This window comes from Phyllostomus discolor, chromosome 15 (assembly GCF_004126475.2).
Source record: "Phyllostomus discolor isolate MPI-MPIP mPhyDis1 chromosome 15, mPhyDis1.pri.v3, whole genome shotgun sequence".
In the NCBI taxonomy this organism is placed as follows: Eukaryota; Metazoa; Chordata; class Mammalia; order Chiroptera; family Phyllostomidae; genus Phyllostomus; species Phyllostomus discolor.
The window spans coordinates 301199-327401 of record NC_040917.2 but is presented as its reverse complement, the minus strand read 5'-3'; the positions used below and the strand labels follow the sequence as shown (position 1 = coordinate 327401).

The window sequence follows — 26203 nt, the reverse complement described above, 5'->3', positions numbered from 1 at the left end:
TGGGACGGACATGCTACAGGTCCAAGTGGTAAAGTGCTTATGCACCATCTCTTAAAGGTCGGTCAGCCATTGACCCAGACAAGTCCAGGAACCTGGTCTCCCAGCAGCTGAGCTACATGAACACCAAGGGCATAGCTGTGTGTTACTGTGTGAGAAACACAGCAAGGGAAAGTCAGCCTGAGCCCACACCCCCACCTTTACCGCTGGAGACAGGAGTGCTGGGCTGCCAGGATTGCTCAGGACACTAGGAGGCGCTCAGGACCCAGAGATCAGAGCATCCACCCCACGAACACGTGCAGGTGGAGGCTAAGCCCTAGGTTACTCCTTGTCACCTGACATTTACTCCTTCCTGCATTTTCTCCAGAGTCAGATCGTGACACTAACAGGACAAGACACCTCAGCAGCAAATGGCAGGTCCCAGAGCTCACCTGCCATGAGCTAGCAGAGCAGTGGTAAATGCTGAAGGAGAGGAAAGGCCCAGTGGGGCTGGGGTCATTGTCCCAGCACCCTACACACAGTGCCAGTGGCTGTGGCTCCTGTACTGACCCAAAGGGGCTCCCACCTAAAGTAGCTTTGGATGTGGAGTCTGATGATGTCCACACACCAAAGCATCAATTGGGGCTCAGTTCTGACATGATAGGGGTCTCAGGAGGGCCAGACAGGCCTCGTCAGCAGCAGTGAAGTGGCTTCTGAGTGCTGATTTGCTGTGGTCAGAGGGCTGGTGAGGGTTCCTAAGTTGGGCAGGGACTTTGCTGGGTTGACTCTCCCACCGGGGACAACGCAGTGATCACCCAGGCTTTCTTATCAGCTTGTCCAGATATGGAAAGATGTGGATAAAGAGGATGAGGCTCTAAAGGGTGAACTCAGATGTCCAGCATCAAAACCTGGGTTCAGAATCCTTAGTCAACCTGACAATTGCAATCACAAGGGAAAGGGAAATTGTCATGCATTGGGGTGTATAGCGACCTGGGATTACGAGCAAGCAGATAAAATCACACCAGGGATTACACAGGGGTCCTGGTGGGACATCTTTAATGGCAGTTTCTGCTGAGATTTTTCTCATTGTATCTAAGGTCATAAGTCAGCTGCCTCCTTCCAAGGATTGTAGCTTCTGGAGGGTCCAAGAGTCCAGAGTTAGACATCCTGCACTGCAGCCATTCTCAAATGTGTGGGTTTCACACTTGCTCTGTGAGCTGAGGTGTGGACCCAGGGACTGCTCTGGAGTTTTACTGCAGCCTTTGTCATTAATACACATGATAAGGTCTCCCCATTAGCACCATCAACCATTCCCCATGATTCTTCAATCAGCAGATAAATCTCCTAGTGGAAAATAATGAAGATGCTATTCAGGATGTTGGGGGGAGGTTGTCTGAGTCTGTTGAGAGTATTGGATACATGGGTCATGTGACAGTTAATTTAGGGGTTCATTTGACTGGCAGTGTGTGCCTACATATTTGTTCAAGTATTATCTGGAGGTTTCTGTGGGTGTGATTTAAATCAGTGGCCTGGGTGAGGCAGATTGCCCTCCCTAGTATGAGGGACCCTGCCCAATCATTGAAGGCCTGTAGGAGACCAATGTTATTCTCCCGCCTGATGGCCTTGGAACTTGGAACTTGAGTGTCCACATGAGATTGTGTCCTGCCTCCAAATCTCAGGGCACATGGGCTCTTCCTGCATCTCAGGCCTGCATCCTTGGACTGGAACTAACCCTGAGACTCCTCTGTGACCCTCATGTCAATGTTTCTCCTTGATTTCCCTGAACCTTCTTTCTGTCACATTGTTATTTTCTCAGAGCCACAGGCAGGGATGGGATGTACGTGTCCCAAAAAGTCCAGGCTGCTGCACGTGTGACCTGGAGGTGGACCCGGTCCCCATCAGACCCAGGGCTCCATCAGCCCAGCCCCCATCACACAGGCTGTGTGTACACCTCCTCCTTTCTCCTTGTCCTGCTGCTTCCAGGATGGACAGGAAACTATGACAGAAAACCATGAGCAACACTAGGAAACTTATTAGTGTTTGTCCTAACTCAGCACAGCCTCTGGTCATGGGTGTTTCCTGTCCATTTCATGTGATCACATGTTGACTCCTTTCACTAGAGTTTGTTGTCCACCTTCCCTGTGCTGTGCCCCCTCCTTCCTGATCAGGAAAACAGGAAAACTCCTGTTTACAGTCAACTGAACTCTTGTGAAAACAAGAGAGATGGAATAGGAAAACGAATAAACAAGATGTGCTCCATCCTTACGCCAACATATTCTACCTTAAAAAAAAAAAAAGAAAAAGAAAAAGTGGACAGCTACTAGAACATGGATGAACTTTGGAGACACAATGCCCAGAGAGAAATGGGTAATTCTCAGAAACACAACAGCTTTGTGCTTCCATGTCTGTGAGAACCTGGAGTGGTCAAAGGTGTAGAGACAGATGAGGAATGCGGTGACTGGGGTGGGAGGAGGAAGCAGGGAGTTGTTATTTAATGGGCACCAAACTAGTATGGGAAAGTGAGCATTTCTGGATTTGGAAGGTGACAACAGTTGCATGACTTTGTGTGTTTAATGTTTCTGTGTCCACTTAAAATATATTAGCACAGTAAATGTTTGGGGCAAGAACCTCCAAAGGGGTGTAACTGTCCCAATGTGTTTCCAGGAAAATGGAATTGAGGAAGAGGGGGAGCCTGGTCCAGGGTCCTTGGCCACAGGGGTCTCTGAGCTGAGAGCAGTGTGAGAAGTGAATGTGTGGGGACAACAACAGTGGGTGAGTCCTGAGAGGGTGCAGGGCACTATAAGGACCCAGGGTCTCTTCAAGGGAGATGCGATGTGGGTATCCTGTCATTAGAGTCCAGAACCCTCTGACTGATGGTCACCAGGATGAGTTGTGGGGATGCACAACTCTCCAATACAGTCACCACACACAGGACCCTGCTGCACAGATTGGACACTCCTTTCTTGGGAGACACTTTGACCCCATGAATTTTCACTTTGCAGCATCCTCTGAGCAGGTAATCAGCATTTCCCTCTGCTTACATCTCAAATGGCATGGAAGTGAGAAAAATAACAAGGCCTTCAACAGATTCCATTTATCCAGGTATTTTTGTCTCTGAAGCCCCTAAAAAACTGGGACACAGAGACACACAGCATTCACCTGAAATGCATCTCTAGGCAGCATGGCTGGGACAGGTGAGGGAGAAGAGGGCATTTCCAGTCTGAGGGACCCCAGGGCTAGGTGAGGACACACATCACTGAGGTGACCAGGGGCAAGGAGGGGGGCTCAGTGTCCTCCTCACATTGGTGGAGGGGACAGGAGTGGGTTACAGAGCACAGCTGTCCCCTGGGGCAACAGTGTGCTGCTCACTGAAGTTGTTTTCACTGCTTCTCCCCCTAGGAATCCACCTCGCTGTCCTTCCTGATGGTCACAGTTGATCAATGCCCAGGGCTCCTCACAGGTGGCTCCCAGCACCTGCAGGGCATTGCTGCCATCTCTATCACAGACATCACTTTGGTTCCATGTGGCTGCATGAACTCCTCACTCTCAGCTCTCTTGCCAACAAAGGAGCAATATTCTGACACATTTGTCACCTATGGAAATCTCCCATGAGTTCCATGGATGTCTTCAGACTGTCAGATGTGCCCCAGTCCTCACTGTGCTCTATTAAATAATGGGGACAGCAGTGGGAATTTTCTGTGTGTGGAGGGTGTGTGAGACTTGGGGAAGCAAGCCTGGTTTTAAGCATTTACCGGGCTGTTAAATCTCATCATGTGTTTCACCTAAGTTCAGTTATTTAATGAAAGATACATCTGTTCTGCACTTTGGTTTCCCCCATCTGTCACGTTGGCCCATCATGAATTCCCAATCTCCTTCTTCAGCCCCCAGGTTCCCCCAGCCCAGGGTCTCAGGTGAACATGGGTATGGCAGGTTTCAAACTGCCAGGAAGCAAGTTCCATTGTCTACACACACCTCAGAATGACTGCTGGCCCAGAGTCAGCACCCGTGTCTCTCTGGCAGAAGGTTACTCCAGGGCCTCAGGGCCCCATGTGGTCTAGCAACCCCGGAGTCCTCCTGAGTGGCTCACCTGTGGGAAGGGGATGCACTGCCCTGGGAGAAGTGAGACTGAAGGAAAAGCACAGTGAGTCTAACACCTGTGTCAGTGCAGGGATTTGTCTGGACTGTGGGTGGCAGGTCCTAACCTGCGTGGCCTATTCCACAGAGCTGAACTGAGACAGGCTGCACCTGCAGGAACAGGGGTCTCAGCCAGGTCAAGGGATAGAATGTTTTTTATATTGCTCTTATTGTAACATTAAATTTTATATCAAATGATATTTTATGAAAGTATGGTGATCCCATCTGGCAACTATGAGTCTACTGCATGTGTTTCTTTGGATTTGGGAAGATGTTTGGGTATAATGTTAATCTATTTTAATATCCACTTGAATATTTCATGAGATTAAAATAGTAGGATCTTCTCATCTAGTCCAGTTTTAATGTTTAAAGAAAGGAAAAAGGGTTGTCCATTGACATGACTTCAAGATGACTCATAACACAACTACACTCCCATCCCTGACCCACATGCCTCAAGAGCTGTACCTCCACCTCCAGAGACATCCAAGAACCAGGTCTCCATGCAGCTGAGCTCTGTGACCACTGATGACACAGCCATGAATTACTGTGTCAGAGTCATAGTGAGCGAAAGCCAATGTGAGCCCAGACACAAACCTCCCTGCATGAGACAAGAGGTATGGACACCAGGGGGTGCTCAGGGCCCAGATATCAGAGCAACCACCCCAGGAGCAGGTGGAGGTGGAGGCTAAACCCTGGGTTACCATGCAGTCTGGAGTTTCTGCTTCATCTGACATTTGTCCCCCCATCTTCTTCAGAGTCGGAATCAGGATACTAACAGGACAAACAACTCAGCAGTGAATGGCAGCTCCTGGGGCTCATCTGTCATCAGCTAACAGAGCAGTGGTCAGTCCTGATGGAGAATAAAGGCCTGATGATGGGGGTAGTCATTGTCCCAGCACCGTGCACACAACACTGATGCTGCGGCCCCTGTGCAAACCTAGAGGAGCTCCCACCCAAAGTAGCTTCAGATGTGGAGTCTGATGATGCCCACACACTGAAGGATCAGGTGCAGCTAAGTTCTGAGGGTCAGGAGAGTCAGGTCTGCATCTCCAGCAGGGGTAAAGTAGCTTCTGAGAACCTGGTCAGGAGCCTGGCTCATGTTTTTGTTTGTTTGTTTGTTTGTTTGGCTTTTTTTGGTGAGAGGGTGAAGGTTCCTGTGTTGGACAGGGACTTGCTGTATTGACTTTCCCACCACAGGCAAATGAACGATCAACCAGAGTTTTTTATCAGCATGTCCATATGAGGGCAGACATGGATAAAAAAGGGTGAGGTTTGAAAGTTCTCAGACATCCAGTATCAAAACCTGCATTCCAATTCCTGAGTCAACCTAACAATTGCAATAAAAATGGAAAGGGAGATACTCATGTATTGGGTGCACAGCAATCCAGGATTATGAGCAAGCAGATGAGAACATACCAGGGATTACACAGGGGTCTTGGTGGGACATCTTGAGTGTCAATTTCCACTGTCTGTGACTATTCTCATTGTATCAAAGGTCATGAGTCAGCTTTCTCCTTCCATGGACTGCAGCTTCTGGAGGGTCTGAGAGTCCTGAGTTAGACATTCTGCACTGGAGCCATTCTCAAAGGTGTGGAATTCACATTTGCTCCATGAGCTGTGAGGTGTGCACTCAGGTACTTCTCTGGAGTTTTACTGTGGCCTTTGTTGTTAACACACACACTAAGCCTCATTCATGGAATTCATCAGCCATTGCCTCTGATTCCTTATTCAGCAGATAAATGTCCTAGTGGTAGACCAAGGAGACACTACTGAGGATGATGGGCAAAAGCCATCTGAGTCTGTTGAAAGGATGGGACACATGGATCTTGTGATAGTTAATTGATGGGTCCACTTGACTGGCCTTGGGTGTCCCCATATTTGTCCAAACATTATCTGGGGGGTTTCCATGAAGGTGCTTTAAATCAGTGGACTGGGTGATGCAGATTGCACTCCTAACATGGGGAGCCCTGCTCAAGCTTTGAAGGCCTTCAGAGGGAAACTCCACTGAGCTTTGAGACCTGATGACAACCAGTCACCCATAATCACAGGGACTCTATGTCCATTAGCACTGAGGGACCTAAAGAGAATCGGGCTGTGCTCCTGGCCTGGAGCCCCAAGGGCCCAGGAGGAAGCCTGTCCTCAGAAAGGCCAAGGCTGTGCTGCCATAGCCTCAGGCACCCTGGTGGGTGGAGTGGGAGGGGTAGAGGAGCCTGGGAGGGAAGGCACCTGGGCCTGACTTGCCCCTGGGCCTTCCCTGGGCCTCTCTGCACCTGCGCCTCCTCCCCTGCATGTGATCCACATCCTGCTGGAGGAGAAAGGACTAAAGCTGCATCAGGGGACAGGCTGGCCCCTCAGGATCCCCGACGTCTCCATCACTGTAATGGGGCAACTCCAGGCAGCCTCAAAGAAGGTAGTACCCACAGGGGGATGGGATAAATGTTGCCAGAGCGGGGCTGAAGACAGGGTCAGAGGCTGGTGTCCAGGTGGGGTGAGGCTGTACCACCTTTCAGATACCCTGTGGGACAGCAAGCACAATTTGAATCTGAAGTCCTAGGGTCAATTCACAGGCAGGGGTCACCTGCTGGCCCCTGGAGGACCAAAGGCCCCATGGTGCCCCCTACACAGGTTGGGGGCAATTTATCAACCCAGAAGGCTGTCACCATGGGGTTGAGTTCCAAAGTGGGGGCAGACAGCAGGCTGAGGAGGCCATGTCCTGCCAAGGAGCCTTAGGGCAGGCAGGCATGGCCCCATCTGCCCCCCGGACACAGCTCCCAGCCCTGAACCTGTGTGCAGCCTCCCTGGGTCTCTGCTTCCCTCTGCAGGTCAGCCCTGAATCCCAGGCTCCCTCAGGCCCAGCCCACAGTATAGGGGATTTGGGGTAGGTCTGTGTCACTGTGCTACTACTGTAGTGGTAGTAGTTGTTACTACCACAATGTCACAGCTCCCATCAAAAACCCTGCCCAGAACCGGAGACACACTCTGCCCTCAGCAAAGCAGTGACACCGTCCCTGGATTTTGAATGGGGCCACAGCACCATGGGTATGGTGTTACCACAGCAGTGCAGCCTGCAACACAAACCCACGGGGTGGCAGGCATGGTGAAGGCATGGCCCTCAGGCATCCCCACACAGGCCTGTCCTGCTGACTCCATGGGACTACGACCCCATTGCACCCCGTGCAGGCAGGCCCACCAGACACCTGGGCCAGGCGCCATGGTGGTAGGGCCCTCCCACCATGTACAGGAGGTTTTTGCCAAGGACCCTCCCACTGTGTTACTATAACTACCACAGTGACAGGCCTGATGCCATAAACCCTGGGGTAATAGCCAGGCCCTTGGGGCCATGATGGGTTAGGGGCTGCTCCCAGGATAATAACCCTGACTTGGCCTCCAGGGCCACTTCCAGCCAACCCAGTGGCCCCTCCCAAGAGCCCAGCACCCACCTGCATCTGGGATCTTCTAAGCCTCTGAGGTGGACTCACTGACCCCACGTGCTCCTGCCCAAGCCCAGTGAGCTGGCAGACACAGCCCAGTGCTCAGCACCAGCAGGAGTTAAGTAGGCCAGAGGCACCTTGGGCAGACAGTCCGAGATGAAGGTCTCACAGGCAGGATACCAGACACCCTCAGGGAGGCTGACAGGGTAGAACTGGGCCAGTGCTAGACTGTGTGGCAGTGCACGAACCAGCCAAGGCATGGGGCAGGGCTCACAGCCCACTGTAGATGAATCCCTAAGAAGGTGGTCCTTCCTGGTGGGACCAGAGCATGTGGCAGGTGCCTCTCCCTGGGGAGCAGTGCTGTGCAGGTTCTTGGCCACCATGTGACTCATGCACCAAGTAGAAACCTGGCCACAGCGATGGCCTCCAGGGAAAGACCCTGGGAGGAGCTAGCCCATCCCAATCCAGCAGCATGGACATACACTACTCCTGGTTGGTCTGGACTGCCAGGTTCCTGGGGGAGAGAACCACCCAGGGCCTCACCCAGTCCTCAGCCCAGGGTCGCCCCCCCACTCCTTACTCTGGCTGTATACCCTCTGCATGTTCAGACCCTGTCCTCATCCAAGCTTCCATCCCAGGGGCTGCCTCACTGGGGGGACTTTTGCAGGAGGGCAGCTTCAGGCAGTAAACACTGTTACCTAGAGTTTGTAAGCATTCCTACTAAGTGACACACAGACAGGGTGTAAAGCCACAGGCAAAACTTCCCAGAAGGTCAACCTGGGTCAGGCCCTAACACTCACCTCAAAGGCCTTAGCAGCTAAGGGCAGTGGCCTTGGGGAGCTGAGACCTTCCTGCCCAGCCCTGTGCCTCCTGCTCTCTTGCCACTGCCCAACCCCTGTCCTCTGATCCAGACTGAAACCTATCACCCAATGCTCCCCGTAGGCAGGTGTGGCCCTGGCTGGCCCTTGGGGTAGCCCAGTCCCTCATGTAACCAGCACAGGTTACACACCCCATCCAATGACCTGTAGGGCCCCAGACACAGACATCAGAGGCAAACCAGATGCCCACCTAAGCCTGAACTCACCCCAGGCCCCCACAAGTAGTCTCACCAGCCAGGCCTGGCCCCCAGTTTGCTGTCCCCATTGGTGGACAGCAGCTTGAAGCCCCCAGAGCAGCAGACCTGGGATCTCCATGTTCAGCCTGCTTAGCTTCCCTGGGCTCTACCCACCGGACATCCACCATGAACTGCCCCAGGCATCCAGAGCACCTCCTTTCCCTTCCCAGCCCACATGGGGGTGCTGCAGATCTGCCCCAGCTACTAGGCACCCTTCAGGCCCCAGGACCCAGTTATTGTCATAGGGTGTCATACAGTGATCTAGGTAACGACAATGACCATAGTGACACCACCCTCAGCAGCAGCAAGGGCCAACTGAGCACTGCCCCCCAGTGCCACCAGCGCCCTTGGGCCCTCTCTGAACCCAGTCCTGGCAGCTAACCCCTTTGGGTTGGGGCCCTGAAGCCACCATCATCTAGCCTCTGGCCCTGGAAGGATGGTCCCTCAGATCTGAGGTCTGGGCTTGGGAGAGGGCACAACTATGGAATTAAAGAAACCACAGCCATCAGGACTGGTAGGAGGGGAAAAGACATTGTCCCTTAGCCATATGCAGTGGATAAAAATTTGGGAGGCATATCTTGGGAGCAAGGAATTCCAGTCCCACATTAGGACCACCAGCCCATGTTTCCAGTGCCAGAAACATAAGTCCCCACAACTTCTGACTGCAAAAAACAGCAGACATTGAGTTGGTGGAAGAAACTTTTGGAGCCCCAAGCAGTTCCACTTAGAGAACTCACACACAGCCTCACTTATTCAGACTCACTCCCTCTGAGCTGCAGCACTGCTGTATAGGCTTGAAAGGCACCAATGGTATACAGGGAGAGACTTAAGTGTCTGTAATCAAGTATCTGGCAAGCAGAGGCCATTATTCCTTTTCTAAACCCACCCTCCCACAGGGCTGGAAAGCTGGTGCCATATCTGAGAATACATGAAGTTCACTAACACTAACACAACTTGGAACCCATAGACTCTGCTCCACCTAACTTACGGGCCCACCCAACTGGACCTCTAGCACCCAGAGGTGACCACCCCTCCCACCCAGAGCTGGCCCCTCTCCCCAAGCCCAGCTGCCCAGATTCCACTCTGGGAGGCCCCTCCTCACACCCCACACCCCTTCCTGAGGACAGGGGACTGTACAGAGCTCCTGCCACACAGGTGGCCACCCTACCACTTGGCCTCAGGCCTGTCCCCAAGGACAGAGAGCCCCACCTGATTGCCTTCCCCAGGTATCACCTCCACCCCCGTCTGTCACCCCTCCTCTTTCCATGTGAAAGGGAGTGTGAAGAGGATCTGGAGCTGAGCTGACCTCCCAAGAGCTCCAGTGGCCCCATCCACTTCACCAACCTCAGCATGCTGTCCTGTCTCCCAAGCCCCAGGAACCCTTGCTCAGCACCCAGCACTGCATGGCCAGTGTAGACAGTGTTGCTGGGTATGGGTAACAGACTAGATCAGCTGCACCGGTGCAGGGAGCTCAAGTGAAGAGGCCCCACCACCACCCCGGGCCCAAGAGAGGGAAGATTCAGCATGGGACCCTCTCACAGTGGGAAAACCTCCACAGTGGCCCAGGTCAGACCAAACAGCTCCTTCATGAGCACCTGATCCTCTGCTCCCAAGGACCCCTCTCCAGCAGCCCTACCATGATGTCAGGACACCAACCTGGGCTCTTGCTGCCGCTCCCATCTGGGGCATTTCTGCCTAACAGTCCATGAAACATGGGGCTAATTAGGACCACTTATGCTAGGACTCTGGACTACCAGACCTCAGGAATTCATCCTACAAGGAAAGAACCTCCCCCTCCTTCAAGGTCAAACAGCACAGAGTGAGGTGCTGAACTCACAACAGGCCAGGAGGTTTATGGTCCTGCCTGTGTCACTGTGGTATTATAGTGTATCGTACCACAGTGACACTTGTCCAGTCGGAAACCCCTGCTACAAACCTGCCCTGCCACCCAGCCCACACTCAGGATCTGAGGTGCAACACCTCCAACTGGGCTGGAAGATGCTCCATGCCCTCTCCCTGACTCTCAGGAATGGCCAGAGCCTGAGGAGGGGTCCTGTGGCAGCAAATGGGCCTCTGCAGCCCTGGTGGGTCCTTATCCTTCCATGATCCCCACAGAATCTGTTTGGGCCTCAGACAGTGTGGGTGGAGTTCAAGATGCAACTCCCACAGGCCACTCCCAGGGCCAAAGGACACTCCTAAAACCTGCCTGTGGGGCCCAGAGCCCAGACGTGCCAGCTCTGCCATGCCCAACTGGAGGCCTCACCTGGAAGCCCACTCCCCACCAAAGAGACACCAAGGCCCTAGACTGGAGGTTTCTGAGAGGCCCTGAGACACAGCAGGTCCAGTGGGGACTACAAGCCTGAGAGGGGCTGTGCCTGAACCTGTTCTCATGGCCTCTAGGAACCCAGCCCCACAGCCAGAAATGAGAGGGTGGAGCCCCTCTCCTAGGCAGACAGTGTCACAGGCTCCACAGGCAACCCTTGCTGACAACCCAGGAATCCTTCCCTGTCAAACCGCATGGTGAGGGCAGGTGCTGGGTGGGTCAGGGGAAGGCTGTGTCCTGTCCTCACCCCTCACAGAGCTCAGGGATGCTGTACAGAACTGACATTTGATGTAAGTGTCCAGTCCTGCCACCAATGCCCCAGGGCCAGGGACCAGCAGGCATTAGCCCTCACCTAAGCCATCCAGAGCAACATGGGCCACCATGCTTCCCACCAACACAGAACCCCTGAGCTGTGTCCTTCACAGGGACTGGCTGGGAGGGAGCTCACAGTCAGTCCCTAGTCCCAGCTCTTTCAGAATGCTCACCAGGGTGGCCATTACACACAGTGACAGTCAGTAGTCAGCAGAGCCCACTGCCCTCCCCTCATTCATCTCAGTGATGGACACCTCCATAGAGCCCCCATGTCACAGCCCTCCTCTCAAGTCCTCATAGGGACTATATGCCAGGCCTGGGAACTCTGCCTCACTGGGCCTCAAGGTCCCCAGCCTAGACCTGGGCCCAGGAAGCCTGTGTGCCTCAATGATATGGAGGATAATGAAGCAAAACACAACCAATCAGAACAAAAAGAAAAATAATACAAAAAAATGAGGATAATATAAGCAGCCTGTGGAACAACTTCAAAAGGTCCAACATTTGCATCATAGGGGTGCCAGAAGGAGAAGAGTAAGACCAAGAAATTAGAGATCTATTTGAGGAAATAACAAAAGGCAAACAAATAGCATGCAAGTCCAAGAAGCACAGAGAATCACAAATATGATGGATGCAAAGAGGCTCACGCTAAGACACATCATAATGAAACTGCCAAAGGTTAAAGAGAAAGAGAGAATCTTAAAAGCAACAAAAGAAAAGCAACTAGTCACCTACAGGGGAGTTCCCCTAGGACTGTCAGCTGATTTAGCAAAGAAACTTGGCAGGTTAGATTCAGTCATGAAAAGCAAGGACCTACAGCCAAGGCAGTGCTACCCACCAAAGCTATCATTTAGAATCAAAGGGAAAATAAACAGCATTCTAGACAAGAATAAATTAAAATCTGTCATCACTAAGCCATTATGCTATGAAATGTTAAAGGCACTTACTTAAGAAAAGGATCAAAACTATGAACATTAAAATGGCAAAAATACAAATCTACTAACAATTGAATCTAAAAAACAAACTAAGCAAACAAGAACTGAGACAGAATCATGGATATGGAGAGATTTTTGGTGGTTGCCAGATGGGAGAAGGATGTGGTGGAATGGGTGAAAAGGTGAGGGGATTAGGAAATCCAAATTGGTAGTTACAGAATAGCCAAGGGGATATAAAGTACATCCAGCCTGCAGGGGCCACACCTGAAAATGGACCTGAAGGTGAATCTCAGGGGTCTCAGGGACCCCTCCACTGTGCCCCATATTCCAGCCCTGTCTGCAGTTCAGCTTCCTGAGTCAACACCTACTTGGCTTTTTTTTGAGGATAGCTGAAAGGGCATGGCCACTACCAGACTGGGTAAGGAGATGTGAACTGTGTCCTTCCACCCCAAGCTCCGGAAAAAGCCATATTGTCCAAGCCTCTGCCAATGTGGGATACTGGAGTAACTACCACAGTGACACTATCCATGCTCACAACCCACTACCACCACCAGGCCACCACCCTCCAGGCAGGCAGATGCTTCATGCCCTCTCCCTGAATCCCAGGAATGGCCAGAGTCTGAGGAAGGGTCCTGTGTCAGGACATGGGCCTCTGGAGCTCTGGTGGGTCTCTATACGGCCTGGATCCCCACAGAATCTCAGTGGACCTCAGACAGTGTCAGTTGAGTTCAGGACCCTGCTCAGGGCTATACCTGTCCCCTCTTCTTGTCTTCCCAACAGGCTGCTGACCTCGTAGTCAGCTCCTGAACAGACACAAGGTCACTGCAGGCACAGAGCCATTCACCACCTGGTTGGTATCCAACACAAACATCTCGAGCAGTGTTGCCTAAACCTCTAGCACCCAAGTATGTCCACCTGTCCCGGGCAGAGCTGGCCCCTCTCCCCAAGCCTAGCTGCCCAGGCTCCACTCTGGGAGGCCCCTCCTCACAGGTAACACCCCTTCCTGAAAACAGGAGACTGTACAGAGCTCCTTCCACACAGGTGGGCACACAGGCACCTGGTCTAAGGCCTGTCCGCAGGGACAGAGAGCCACACCTGATTGCCTTTCCCAAGGTCTTAGTTATCACTTCCTCCCCCCATTTTATCACCCCTCCTCTTTCCATGGGAAAGGGGTTGGGAAGAGGACCTGGAATTGATCTGACCTCCAGTAGCACCATGACTGCACTGATTTCTCCACCAACCTCAGAGAGCTGTCCTGTCTCCCAAGGTCCAGCTCTTCAGTCTCAGCATCCAGTGCTACGGGGCCAGTGTAGACAGTGTTGCTGGGTGCAGGTCAGGGGCTGGATCAGCTGCACAGGTGAGGAGAATACCTCCACAGTGGCTCAGCACAGACGCAAAAGCTCTACTGTGAGCCTTTGCTCCTCTGCCCCCAGGGATCCTCCTCCAGTAGCCACTGCCATAATGCCAAAACAGCAGCCCTAGGCTCAGGCTACCACTCCCATCTGGGGTGTGTCTTCCTTGGAGCCCACAAACCACTGGGCTCCTTCTGGTCACAGGTGCTGGGACCAAGGACTACCAGACCTCATGAGACACATCCAGCAAGGAAGGACCCTGTCCTTCATTCAAGGTCAAACAGCACAGAGTGAGGTGTTGAACTCACAACAGGCCTGGAGGTTTGTGGTCCTGCCTGTGTCACTGTGGTATATAGCGGATGGTACCACAGTGACATTTGTACAGTCAGAAACCCCTATTGGAAAGCTGCCCCGCCACCCAGCCGCCACTCAGGATCTGAGGTGCAACACTGCTGTCCAGGCTGGCAGATGCTCCATGCCCTCTCCCTGACTCTCAGGAATGGCCAGAGCCTGAGGAGGGGTCCTGTGGCAGCACATGGGCCTCTGCAGCCCTGGTGGGCCCTTACCCTGCCCTGATCCCCACAGAATCTGGGCCTCAGACAGTGTGGATGGAGTTCAGGATGCAACTCCCAGGGCCACAGGACACTCCTAAAACCTTCCTGTGGGGCCCAGAGCCCAGACCTGCCAGCTAAGCCATGCCCAACAGCAGGCCTCACCCAGACACTCTCTCTCCATCAAAGAAGCACCAAAGCCCTAGACTGGAGGTTTCTGAGAGGCTGTGAGTCACAGCAGGTCTAGTGGGGACTACAAGCCTGAGAGAGGCTGTATGTGAACCTGTTCCCACGGCCTCTAGCAACCCAGCCCAGGGCCAGAGGGAAGAGAGTGGAGCCCTGCTCCCATCCAGACACTGTCACAGGCTCCACAGGCAACCCTGGCTGACTACCCAGGAATCCTTTGCTGTCAAACCGCATGATGAGGGCAGGTGCTGGGTGGGTCAGGGGAGGGCTCTGTGTTGTCCTCACCCCTCACAGAACTCAGGGGTGCTGTCCAGACCTGACCTTTGTGGTAAGTGTGCAGTCTTGCCACCAGTGCCCCAGGGCCAGGGGCCAGCAGGCAAGAGCCCTCACCTAAGCCATCCAGATCCAGGCAGGCCCCCATGCTCCCCAGCAACAAAGAATCCCTGAGCTGTGTCCTTCCCTGGGGCTGGCTGAGAGGGTGCTCACAGTCAGCTTGCCAGTCTCAGCTCTTTCAGAATGCCCAGTGGGGTGGCCACTACACACAGTGACAGCAGAGGTCAGGGGAGCCCACTGCCCTCCCATCCTCCATCTCAGAGGTACACTCCTCCATGGAGCCCCCATGTCACAGCCCTCCCTGAAAGTCCTCACCAATCCTCAAGTTCCCCAGCCCAGACCTGGGCCCAAGAAGCCTGTGTGCCTCCTTTCACAGGAGTGTCTCCTAGGAACAGCATTTCCCTAGGGTGTCTGGTGTCCCAGGAAGGAAAGGAGATGAGGGCCCCACTCACCAGGATTCTTATTTGCCAGAGCACCTGTGCTCAGGTCCCAGGGGCCAGGCAGTGGCCATCTGTGGGGCAGGGTCCTGAAGGACAGAGGAGTCCCCAGGAAGCCTGTTCTCCAGCAACATCCTAGACAGTGAGAGGGCCTGGCTGCTCAGCATGCAGGAAGCAGATAAGCACCAGGCCAGCTCCATTCTCCAAACCACTAGCCTTGAGAGTCCCTTCCTGCCAGCCTGCCGGCCCCTCCCCCGACATAGCTTGGGAGAGGTTTTCAGACCCTTTTAACATAAAGCTGGGGTTGCCCTGAGTGGATGTCTCTGACATTCCCTTCTTATAATCAACAGTAGATTACTTTATCCACTCCCAATGCCACAACACTGCACCCACTCCACCATGATCATCAGGGCCCTGTGTTGGGTCTTTGGGTAACCACATGGGGGGAGGCAGAAGCCAGGGCATGGAGGGTTGGTCTCCAGGCCCAATCTGGTCTGGGGTCAGTCAGAGTGACTTCCTGGAGGCAAGAGCATTTTTAGCTGGTCAGAGAGTAGAGGTCAGAGAGTGAAGGGAAAGAAGGAAGGTTCTGCTGGTGGTCCAGGCAGTGCACATGGGAGGAAAGGAGGACTAGGACTGGTGCTTCTGTGCTGGAGGGCCCCTGGAGACCAGCACTGGGATGCAGAATCACCTGGAGTCAACATCCCAGATGCTGAGGGTGGATGATGTTCACTGGGACCCAGAGGCACAGATGGGCACCCCCACTGGGCCTGGCCTCAGGAACCTGCTCTCAGCCAGGAGCATCCCCAAGAAGAGAAGGGGCTCTGCACACAAACAAGACAAGGAAACAAGAGCCCCTTCTTCAGGTCCCTGACTGAAGTCAGTATGATCATGCTTAAATGGGCAGGGTGTCACACAGGAATCTCCTTGAGATTCAGACACAGAAATCCTGCTGGTGGTCCAGGCAATGCAGATGTCACTGGTCCTGGCGGCAGGTTGGGGAGGTGTCAGCCCCAAGGACTTGGCCCCTCATGCATGCCCATCACAGCCATGGATGGCTCTGGACAAGGACACTTCACTGGCCAAGACAAAATGCTCACTGCTCCATCCAGGCTTCTTTAATGGATGAATGGCTGGTCTTGGCTCCTGCTTCGGAGTTCCCTAAATCCCCTCAAACAAGCAATAGCAAGACTCACTGAGACATCAGCCCCCATAACACTGTGGCTACAGGCACAGCACTAGCTGCAGCCTATCTAGAAAGGTAGCTTGGCTTCACCTGGGAATCTCCAACCCCATCACAAGTAGTGGCCATCTCAGATTACTCTTTAGTTCAGGCAGGGTGGCCCCAAGCAAAACACATGTGGGGCCTGACCTTGGCCTATACCACCTGGGAAACCTCAGGGCCAGCACACCTAGAGGACAGCCACAGACCATGCTGGAGTACCACCACCCTGCCCCTGCAGAGCTGATCCCCCACTGAAGGTGAAGGTTGGTGGTGAGTGCTCACAGCCAATTCTTACAGCCGACTGGCCTGAGTAAATCCCTCCCTTTGATCTGCCAACAACAACCAAGGCTCAAGCACAACTGGAGAGTGTACTCACCCCACACAAAGGGTGCACCTCAAGTACCTAGCTTGGGTGATAGGGGAGGCTGGGCCACTGGACCCTACAGAATACCTACTACATTAGGCCACCCTACCAACAAAGAGCCAAAGCAGCTCACATAGGCAGGCTGCCAAAACAAGGAGACAAAGAAGCAGGGCACAAATGAAAGAACAGATCAAAACTCCAGAAAAAAAGCTAAATGAAATAGAGATAAGCCACCTATCAGATGAAGAATTCAAAGCACTGATTATAAGGATGCTCAAGGAACTTAGTATCTCAGCAGCACAAAAAATATCCAGTCAGAAGTGAAGCATACACTAATTGAAATAAAGAACAATTTACAGGTAAACAACAGTAGAATGGATGAAGCCAAGAATCAAACCAATGATTCAGAACATAAGGAAGCAATAAACAACCAATCAGAACAAAAAGAAAAAGAATACAAAAAAATGAGGATAATATAAGCAGCCTGTGGAACAACTTCAAAAGGTCCAACATTTGCATCATAGGGGTGCCAGAAGGAGAAGAGTAAGACCAAGAAATTAGAGATCTATTTGAGGAAATAACAAAAGGCAAACAAATAGCATGCAAGTCCAAGAAGCACAGAGAATCACAAATATGATGGAGGCAAAGAGGCGTACTCTAAGACACATCATAATGAAACTGCCAAAGGTTAAAGAGAAAGAGAAAATCTTAAAAGCAACAAAAGAAAAGCAGCTAGTTACCTACAGGGGAGTTGTCCTAGGACTGTTCAGCTGATTTCTTAAAGAAACTTTGCAGGTTAGATTCATAGTCATGAAAAGCAGGGACCTATAGTCAAGGTTGTGCTACCCATCAAAGCTATCATTTAGAATCAAAGGGAAAATAAACGGCATTCTAGACAAAAACTAAATGAAAATTCATCTTCACTAAGCCATTATGATATGAAATATTAAAGGCACTTATTTGAGAAAAATATCAAATCTATGAACATTAAAATGGCAAACAGTGCAAATCTATTAAAAATTGAATTTTAACACAAACTAAGCAAACAAGAAGAACTCAGACAGAATCATGGTTATGGAGAGCTTTTTGGTGGTTGCCAGATGGGAGAAGGATGTGGTGGAATGGGTGAAAAGGTGAGGGGATTCACAAGTATGAATAGGTAGTTACAGAATAGCCAAGAGGATATAAAGTACATCCATCCTGCAGGGGCCACACCTGAAAATGGACCTGAAGGTGAATTTCAGCGGCTTCAGGGACCCCTCCACTGAGCCACACCTCACAGCCCTGCCTACAACTCAGCGTCCTGAGTCAACACCTACTTTGGCTTTTTCATTGAGGATAGCTGGAAGGGCATGACCACTACCAGACTGGGTAAGGAGATGTGAACTGTGTCCTTCCACCCCAAGCTCCGGAATACACAATATTGTCTCAGCCTCTACCACTGTGGGTACGGGAATAGCTACCACAGTGACACTATCCATTCTCACAACCCACTACACCCACCAGGCCAACACCATGCAGGATGGCAGATGCTCCATGCCCTCTCCCTGAGTCCCAGGAATGGCCAGAGTCTGAGGAAGGGTCCTGTGCCAGGACATGGGCCTCTGGAGCTCTGATGGGTCTCTACCCTGCCTGGATCCCCACAGAATCTCTTTGGACCTCAGACAGAGTGGGTTGAGTTCAGGACCCTGCTCACGGCTATACTTGTCCCCTCTTGCTGTCCTCCCAACTGGCTGGTGACCTCATAGTCAGCTCCTGAACAGACACAAGGTCACTGCAGGCAGAGAGCCATCCACCACCTGGTCTGTATCCAACACAAACATCTCAGGCAGTGTTGACTAAACCTCTAGCAATCAGAGGTGTCCACCTGTCCCGGGCAGAGCTGACCCCTCTCCCCAAGCCCAGCTGCCCAGACTCCACTCTGGGAGGCCCCTCTTCACACCCCACACCCCTTCCTGAGGACAGGGGTGTGCCACACAGTACAGAGTACACAGTACAGAGCTCCTGCCACACAGGTGGCCACCAGGCACCTTGCCTCAGACTTGTCCCCAAGGACAGAGAGCCCCACCTGATTGCCTTCCCTAAGGTCCCAGTTATCGCCTCTTCCCCCACTCCCTGACCTCTGCACTTTCCATGTGAAAGGGGTATGAAGAGGATCTGGAGATGGGCATTCTACCCAAGAGCTCCAGGACCCCACTGATTTCTCCACCAAACTCAGCAAACTGTCTTATCTCCGAAGCCCCTGTGCCTCTGGCTCAGCATCCAGTGCTGCAGGACCAGTGTAGACAGTGTTGCTGGGTGCAGGTCAGGGGCTGGATCAGCTGCACGGGTGAGGGGAATACCTCAAGAGTGGCTCAGCAGGGACCCAAAAGCTCTGCTGTGAGCCTTTGCTCCTCTGCCCCGAGGGATCCTCCTCCAGTAGCCCCTGCCATAATGCCAAAACTGCAGTCCTAGGCTCAGGCTGCCACTCCATTGTGGAGTGTGTCTTCCTCAGAGCCCACAAAACACTGGGCTCCACAGGTGCTGGGACCAAGGACTGCTATACCTCTGGAGACACATCCAAGAAGGAAGGACCCTTCCCCTTCTTCAGGGTCAAACAGCACAGAATGAAGTGCTGAACTCACAACAGGCCAGGAGGTTTATGGCCCTGCCTGTGTCACTGTGGTATAGTAGGAACTGGGCCCACAGTGACACTTGTCCAGTCAGAAACCCCTGTTGGAAAGCTGCCCCGCCACCCAGCCCCCACTCAGGATCTGAGGTGCAATACCTCCCGCTGGGCTGGCAGATGCTCCATGCCCTTTCCCTGACTCTCAGGAATGGCCAGAGCCTGAGGAGGTGTCCTGAGTCAGGACATGGGCCTCTGCAGCCCTGGTGGGTCCTTACACTTCCCTGATCCCCACAGAATCTGTTTGGGCCTTAGACAGTGGATGGAGTTCAAGATGCAACTCCCAGGGCTACAGGACACTCCTAAAACCTTCCTGTGGGGCCCAGAGCCCAGACCTGGCAGCTCAGTCATGCCCGACTAGAGGCCTCACCTGGAAGCTCACTCCCCGACAAAGACACCAAGGCCTTGGCAACGGATTTCTGAGAGGCCGTGAGTCACAGCAGGTCTAGTGGGGACTACAAGCCTGAGAGAGGCTGTATGTGAACCTGTTCCCACGGCCTCTAGCAACCCAGCCCCTGGGCCAGAGGGCAGAGAGTGGAGCCCTGCCCCCATCAAGACACTGTCACAGGCTCCACAGGCAACCCTGGCTGACTACCCAGGAATCCTTCCCTTTTACACCCCATAGTTGGGGCAGGTGCCAGGTGGGTCAACAGAGGGCTGTGTCCTGTCGTCACCCCTGACAGAGCTCAGGGGTGTTGTCCAGAGCTGACCTTTGAGTTAAGTGTGCAGTCCTGCCACCAGTGCTCCAGGGCCAGGGGTCAGCATGCATGAGGCCTCACCTAAGCCATCCAGAGCCACGCAGGCCCCCATGCTCCCCAGCAACACACAACCCCTGAGCTGTGTCCTTCCCTGGGGCTGGTTGGGAGAGAGGTCACAGTCAGGTCCCCAGTCTCAGCTCTTTCAGAAAGCCCAGAGGAGCAGCCACTGCACACAGTGACAGTCAGCAGTCAGCAAGGCCCACTGCCCTCCCCTCCTCTATTCCAGTGGTGGACTCCTCCATAGAGGCCCCATGTCACAGCTCTTCCTTAAATCCTCCCAGGGCCTCTTTTCCAGCCCTGGGAACCCTGCCTCACTGGGCCTCAAGTTCCCTAGCCCAAACCTGGGCCCAAGAAGCCCTTGTGCCTCCTTTCACAGGAGTGTCTCCTAGGAATAGCCGTTTCGTTGAATGTCTGGTGTTCCAGGAAGGAAAGGAGTTAAGGGCCCCACTCACCAGGACCCCTTCCTTGCCAGGGCACCTGTGCTCAGGTCCCAGGAGGCCAGCACTGGCCACCTGTGGGGCAGGGTCCTGAAGGACAGAGGAGCCCCCAGGAAGCCTGTTCTCCAGCAGCATACTAGACAGTGAGAGGGCCTGGCTGCTCAGCATGCAGGAAGCAGATAAGCTCCAGCCCAGCTCCAGTCTCCAAACCACAAACCCTGAGAGTCCCTTCCTGCAAGCCTGCCCACCCCTCCCCCCACACAGCCTGGGAGAAGTTTTCAACCCTTTTACCATAAAGCTGGGGTTACCCTGAGTGGATGTCTCTGCAGTTCCCTTCTTCTGGTCAACAGCAGATTACTTTATCTACTCCCAACGCCACAACACTGCATCCACTCCCTCAGTGACGCCTCAGGGCCCTGTGCTGGGCCTCTGGGGTAACCACATGAAGGGAGGTGGAGATCAAGGCATGGAGGGTGGGTCTCCTGGCCCAGTCTGGTCTAGGGGTCAGTCAGAGTGACTTCCTGGAGGCAGCAGAACTTTTCACTGCAGATGGAAGGAGTGAACCACTAGGACTGGTGACACCCGGGGTCCCTGCAGACCTGCCCTGGAATGCAGAACCAGCTGGAATCAAGATCCCAGATGCTGGAGGTGAATGCTGTGCATTGGGACCCAGAGGCAGAGATGGGCACCCCCACTGGGCCTGGCCTCAGGAACCTGCTCTCAGCCAGGAGCAGCCCCCAGCAGAGCAGGGGATCTGCAGACACAAACAAGAGCAGGAGACAAGAGACTCTCCTTCAGGACCCTGAAGTCAGTAAGGTCCTGCTTCAATGTTCAGGATGTCACACAGGAATCTTCTTGAGATTCAGACACAGAGGTTCTGCTGGTGGTCCAGGCAATGCAGAAGCCATTGGTCCGGGGACAGGTGGAGGAGGTGTCGGACCCAAGAGGGATGGACCCTCCTGCAGATTTTCGCAGCCATGGATGGCTCTGGACAAGGATACCTCACTGCCAAGACAAAATGCTGGATGCTTCACCAAGGTCCTTTTATATATGAATGTCTGGTCTTGGCTCCTGCTTCACAGTTGCCTAAATCCTCTCAAACAAGCAATAGCAAGACTCACTGAGCCATCAGCCCCCATAACTCTGGCTAAGTGGCTACAGGCCCAGCACTAGCTGCAGCCAATCTAGAATGATAGCTTGGCTTCACCTGGGAATCTCCAACCCCATCACAAGTAGTGGCCATCTCAGATTACTCTATAGTTCAGGCAGGGTGGCCCCTAGCAAAACACATGTGGGGCCTGACCTTGGCCTATACCACCCGGGAAACCTCAGGGCCAGCACACCTAGAGGACAGCCACAGACCATGCTGGAGTACCACCACCGTGCCCCTGCAGAGCTGATCCTCCACTGAAGGTGAAGGTTGGTGGTGAGTGTTCACAGCAGAATTCTTACAGCCGACTGGCCTGAGTAAATCCCTCCCTTTGATCTGCCAACAACAACCAAGGCTCAAGCACAAGTGGAGAGTGTACTCAGCCCACACAAAGGGTGCACCTCAAGTACCCAGCTTGGGTGATAGGGGAGGCTGGGCCACTGGACCCTACAGAATACCTACTACATTATGCCACAGTACTAAGACAGAGCCAAAGCAGCTCACATAGGCTGGCTGCCAAAACGAGGAGACAAAGAAACAGGGCACAAATGAAAGAACAGATCAAAACTCCAGAAAAAAAAGTTAAATTAAATAGAGATAAGCAACCTATCAAGTGAAGAATACAAAGCACTGGTTATAAGGATGCTTGAGGGACTTAGTGAGGATCTCAGCAGCACAAAAAAGATCCAGTCAGAAGTGAAGCATACCCTAATTGAAATAAAGAACAATTTACAGGTAAACAGCAGTAGAATGGATGAAGCCAAGAATCAAACCAATTGATTCAGAACATAAGGAAGGAAAAAACAACCAATCAGAGCAAAAAGAAAGAGAATACAAAAAAATGAGGATAATATAAGCAGCCTGTGGAACAACTTCAAAAGGTCCAACATTTGCATCATAAGGGTGCCAGAAGGAAAAGAGTAAGACCAAGAAATTAGAAATCTACTTGAGAAAATGAGAAAAGGAAATGAGGAAATAACATTCCCTAATTTGGTGAAGCAAATAGCATGCAAGTCCAAGAAGCACAGAGAATCACAAATATGATGGATGCAAACAGGCTCACTCTAAGACACATCATAATGAAACTGCCAAAGGTTAAAGATAAAGAGAGAATCCTAAATGCAACAAAAGAAAAGCAACTAGTCACCTACAGGGGAGTTCCCCTAGGACTGTCAGCTGATTTCTCAAAGAAACTTTGCAGGTTAGATTCAGAGTCATGAAAAGCAAGGACTTACAGTCAAGGTTGTGCTACCCAGCAAAGCTATCATTTAGAATCACAGGGAAAATAAACAGCATTCTAGACAAAAATAAACTAAAATCCGTCATCACTAAGCCATTATGCTATGAAATGTTAAAGGCACTTACTTAAGAAAAGGATCAAAACTATGAACATTAAAATGGTAAAAAAAAAACCCAAATGTATTAACAATTGAATTTTAAAATAAACTAAGAAAACAAGAAGAACTGAGACAGAATCATGGATATGGAGAGCTTTTTGGTGGTTGCCAGATTGGAGAAGGATGTGGTGGAATGGGTGAAAAGGTGAGGGGATTAGGAACTTCAAATAGGTAGTTACAGAATAGCCAAGAGGATATAAAGTACATCCAGCCTGCAGGGGCCACACCTGAAAATGGACCTGAAGGTGAATCTCAGGGGCCTCAGGGACCCCTCCACTATGCCCTATCTCCCAGCCCTGTCTGCAACTCAGCGTCCTGAGTCAACACCTACTTTGGCTTTTTCATTGAGGATAGCTGGAAGGGCATGACTACCTCCAGACTGGGTAAGGAGATGTGAACTGTGTCCTTCCACCCCAAGCTCCGGAATACACAATATTGTCTCAGCCTCTGCCACTGTGGGTACCGGAATAGCTACCACAGTGACACTATCCCTGCTCAGAACACACTGCTCCCACCAGGCCAACACCATCCAGGATGGCAGATGCTCCATGCCCTCTCCCTGAGTCCCAGGAATGGTCAGAGTCTGAGGAAGGGTCCTGTGCCAGGACATGGGCCTCTGGAGCTCTGGTGGGTTTCTACCCTGCCCAGATCACCACAGAATCTTTGTGGACTTCAGACAGTGTGGGTAGAGTTCAGGCCCCTACTAGGAGCTATACCTGTCTCCTCTTGCTGTCCTCCCAACTGGCTGGTGACCTAATAGTCAGCTCCTGAACAGACACAGGGACACTGAAGGCAGAGAGCCATCCACCACCTGGTCAATATCCAACACAACCATCTCGGGCAGTGTTGACTAAACCTCTAGCACCCACAGGTGTCCACCCCTCCCATCCAGAGCTGGCCCGCCTCCCCAAGCCCAGCTGCCCAGGCTCAACTCTGGGAGGCCCCTCATCACACACCGCACCCCTTCCTGAGGACAGGGGCTGTACAGAGCTCCTTCCACACAGATGGCCACCCCACCACCTGGCCTCAGGCCTGTCCCCAGGGACAGAGAGCCCACCTAATTCCCTTCCCCAAGGTCCCTGATACACCCCCACTCTCTCACTCGTCCTCTTTACATGGGAATGGGAGTGTGAAGCATATCTGGAGCCGAACTGACCTCCCAGCAGCACTACGACCCCATGATTTCTCCACCAACCTCAAAGAGCTGTCCTATCTCCCAAGACCCAGCCCCTCTGGCTCAGCATCCAGAGCTACAGGGCCAGTGTAGACAGTGTTGCTGGGTGAAGGTCAGGGGCTGGATCAGCTGCACAGGTGAGGGGAATACCTCCGCAGTGGCTCAGCAGAGACCCAAAAGCTCTGCTGTGAGCCTTTGCTCCTCTGCCCCTAGTAATCCTCCTCCAGTAGCCCCTGCCATAATGCCAAAACAGCAGCCCTAGGCTCAGGCTGGCAATCTCATCTGGGGTGTGTCTTCCTCAGAGCCCACCAACCACTGGGCTCCTTCTGGTCACAGGTGCTGGGACCAAGGACTACCAGACCTCATGAGACACATCCAGCAAGGAAGGACCCTGCTCCTTCTTCAAGGTCAAACAGCACAGAGTGAAGTGCTGAACTCACAACAGACCAGGAGGTTTATGGTCCTGCCTGTGTCACTGTGGTATATAGCAGCGGATACCACAGTGACACTTGTCCAGTCAGACACCCCTGCTGGAAAGCTGCCCAGCCACCAAGCCCCCACTCAGGATCTGAGGTGCAACACTGCCCTCCAGGCTGGCAGATGCTCCATGCCCTCTCCCTGATCTCAGGAATGGCCAGAGCCTGAGGAGAAGTCCTGTGTCAGGACATGGGCCTCTGAAGCCCTGGTGGGTCCTTACCCTGTCCCGATCCCCCCAGAATCAGTTTGGGCCTCAGGCAGTGTGGATGGAGTTCAGGATGTAAATCCCAGGGCCACAGGACACTGCTAAAACCTGACTGTGGGGCCCAGAGCCCAGACCTGCCAGCTCAGCCATGCCCAACTGGAGGCCTCACCTGGAAGCTCACTCACCAACAAAGAGGCACCAAGGCCCTACACGGAGGTTTCTGAGAGGCCGTGAGTCACAGCAGGCCTAGTGGGGACTACAAACCTGAGAGAGGCTGTATGTGAACCTTTTTCCATGGCCTTCAGGAACCAAGCCCCAGGGCCAGGGGTCAGAGAGTGGAGCCCTGCTCCCATCCAGACACTGTCACAGGCTCCACAGGCAACCCTTGCTGACTATCCAGGAAGCCTTCCCTGTCAAACCCCATTGAGGGGGCACATACTGGTGGGTCATGGGAAGGATGGGTGCTATCCAGAGCTGACCTTTGGGGTAAATGTCCAGTCTTGCCCCAGTGCCTCAGGGCCAGGGGCCAGCAGACATGAGCGCTCACCTAACCATCCAGAGTCACGCAGGCCCCCATGCTCCCCAGCAACAAAGAACCCCTGAGCTGTGCCTTTCCCTGGGGCTGGCTGGGAGGTAGCTCACAGTAAGGTCCCCAGTGTCAGCTCTTTCAGAAGGCCCAGTGGGGCGGCAACTACACACAGTGACAGTCAGGGGTCAGCAGCACCCACTGCCCCCCTCCATCTCATTGGTGAACTCCTCAATGGAGACCCCATGTCACAGCTCTTCTTGAAATCCTTGCAGGGCCTCTGTCCAAGACCTCGGAACCTCGCCTCACTGGGCCTCAAGTTCCCCAGCCCAACCTGGGCCCAAGAAGCCTCTGTGCCTCCTTTCACAGGAGTGTCCCCTTAAAATAGCATTTCCCTAGGGTGTCTGGTGTCCCAGAAAGGAAAGGAGTTAAGGTCCCACTCACCAGGATCCCTTTCTTGCCAGAGGCACCTGTGTTCAGGTCCCAGGGGGCCAGCACTGGCCACCAGTGGGGCAGGGTCCTGAAGGACAGAGGAGCCCCCAGGAAGCCTGTTCTCCAGCAGCATCCTAGACACTTAGAGGGCCTAGCTGCATGCATGCAGGAAGCAGATAAGCACCAGCCCAGCTCTAGTATCCAAACCACCAACTCTCAGAACCTCTTTCTGCCACCCTGCCAACCCCTCCCCCCACAGAGCCTGGGAGAGGTTTTCAAACCCTTTTAACATAAAGCTGGGGTTGCCCTGAGTGG

At 53.0% G+C, this 26203-nt stretch overlaps 1 long non-coding RNA gene and 1 gene segment (V, D, J or C); one reads left to right on the top strand and one right to left on the bottom strand.

The window, feature by feature from the left end:
• LOC114489669 overlaps nt 1–26203 on the top strand; it is a 384977-nt gene that overhangs the window by 327353 nt on the left and 31421 nt on the right.
• LOC118498351 lies at nt 1016–25982 on the bottom strand. The gene is made up of 2 exons (XR_004900851.1): nt 25901–25982; nt 1016–1320 (listed from the first exon to the last, which is right to left on the bottom strand). It is a non-coding gene; the product is annotated as an uncharacterized LOC118498351 (long non-coding RNA).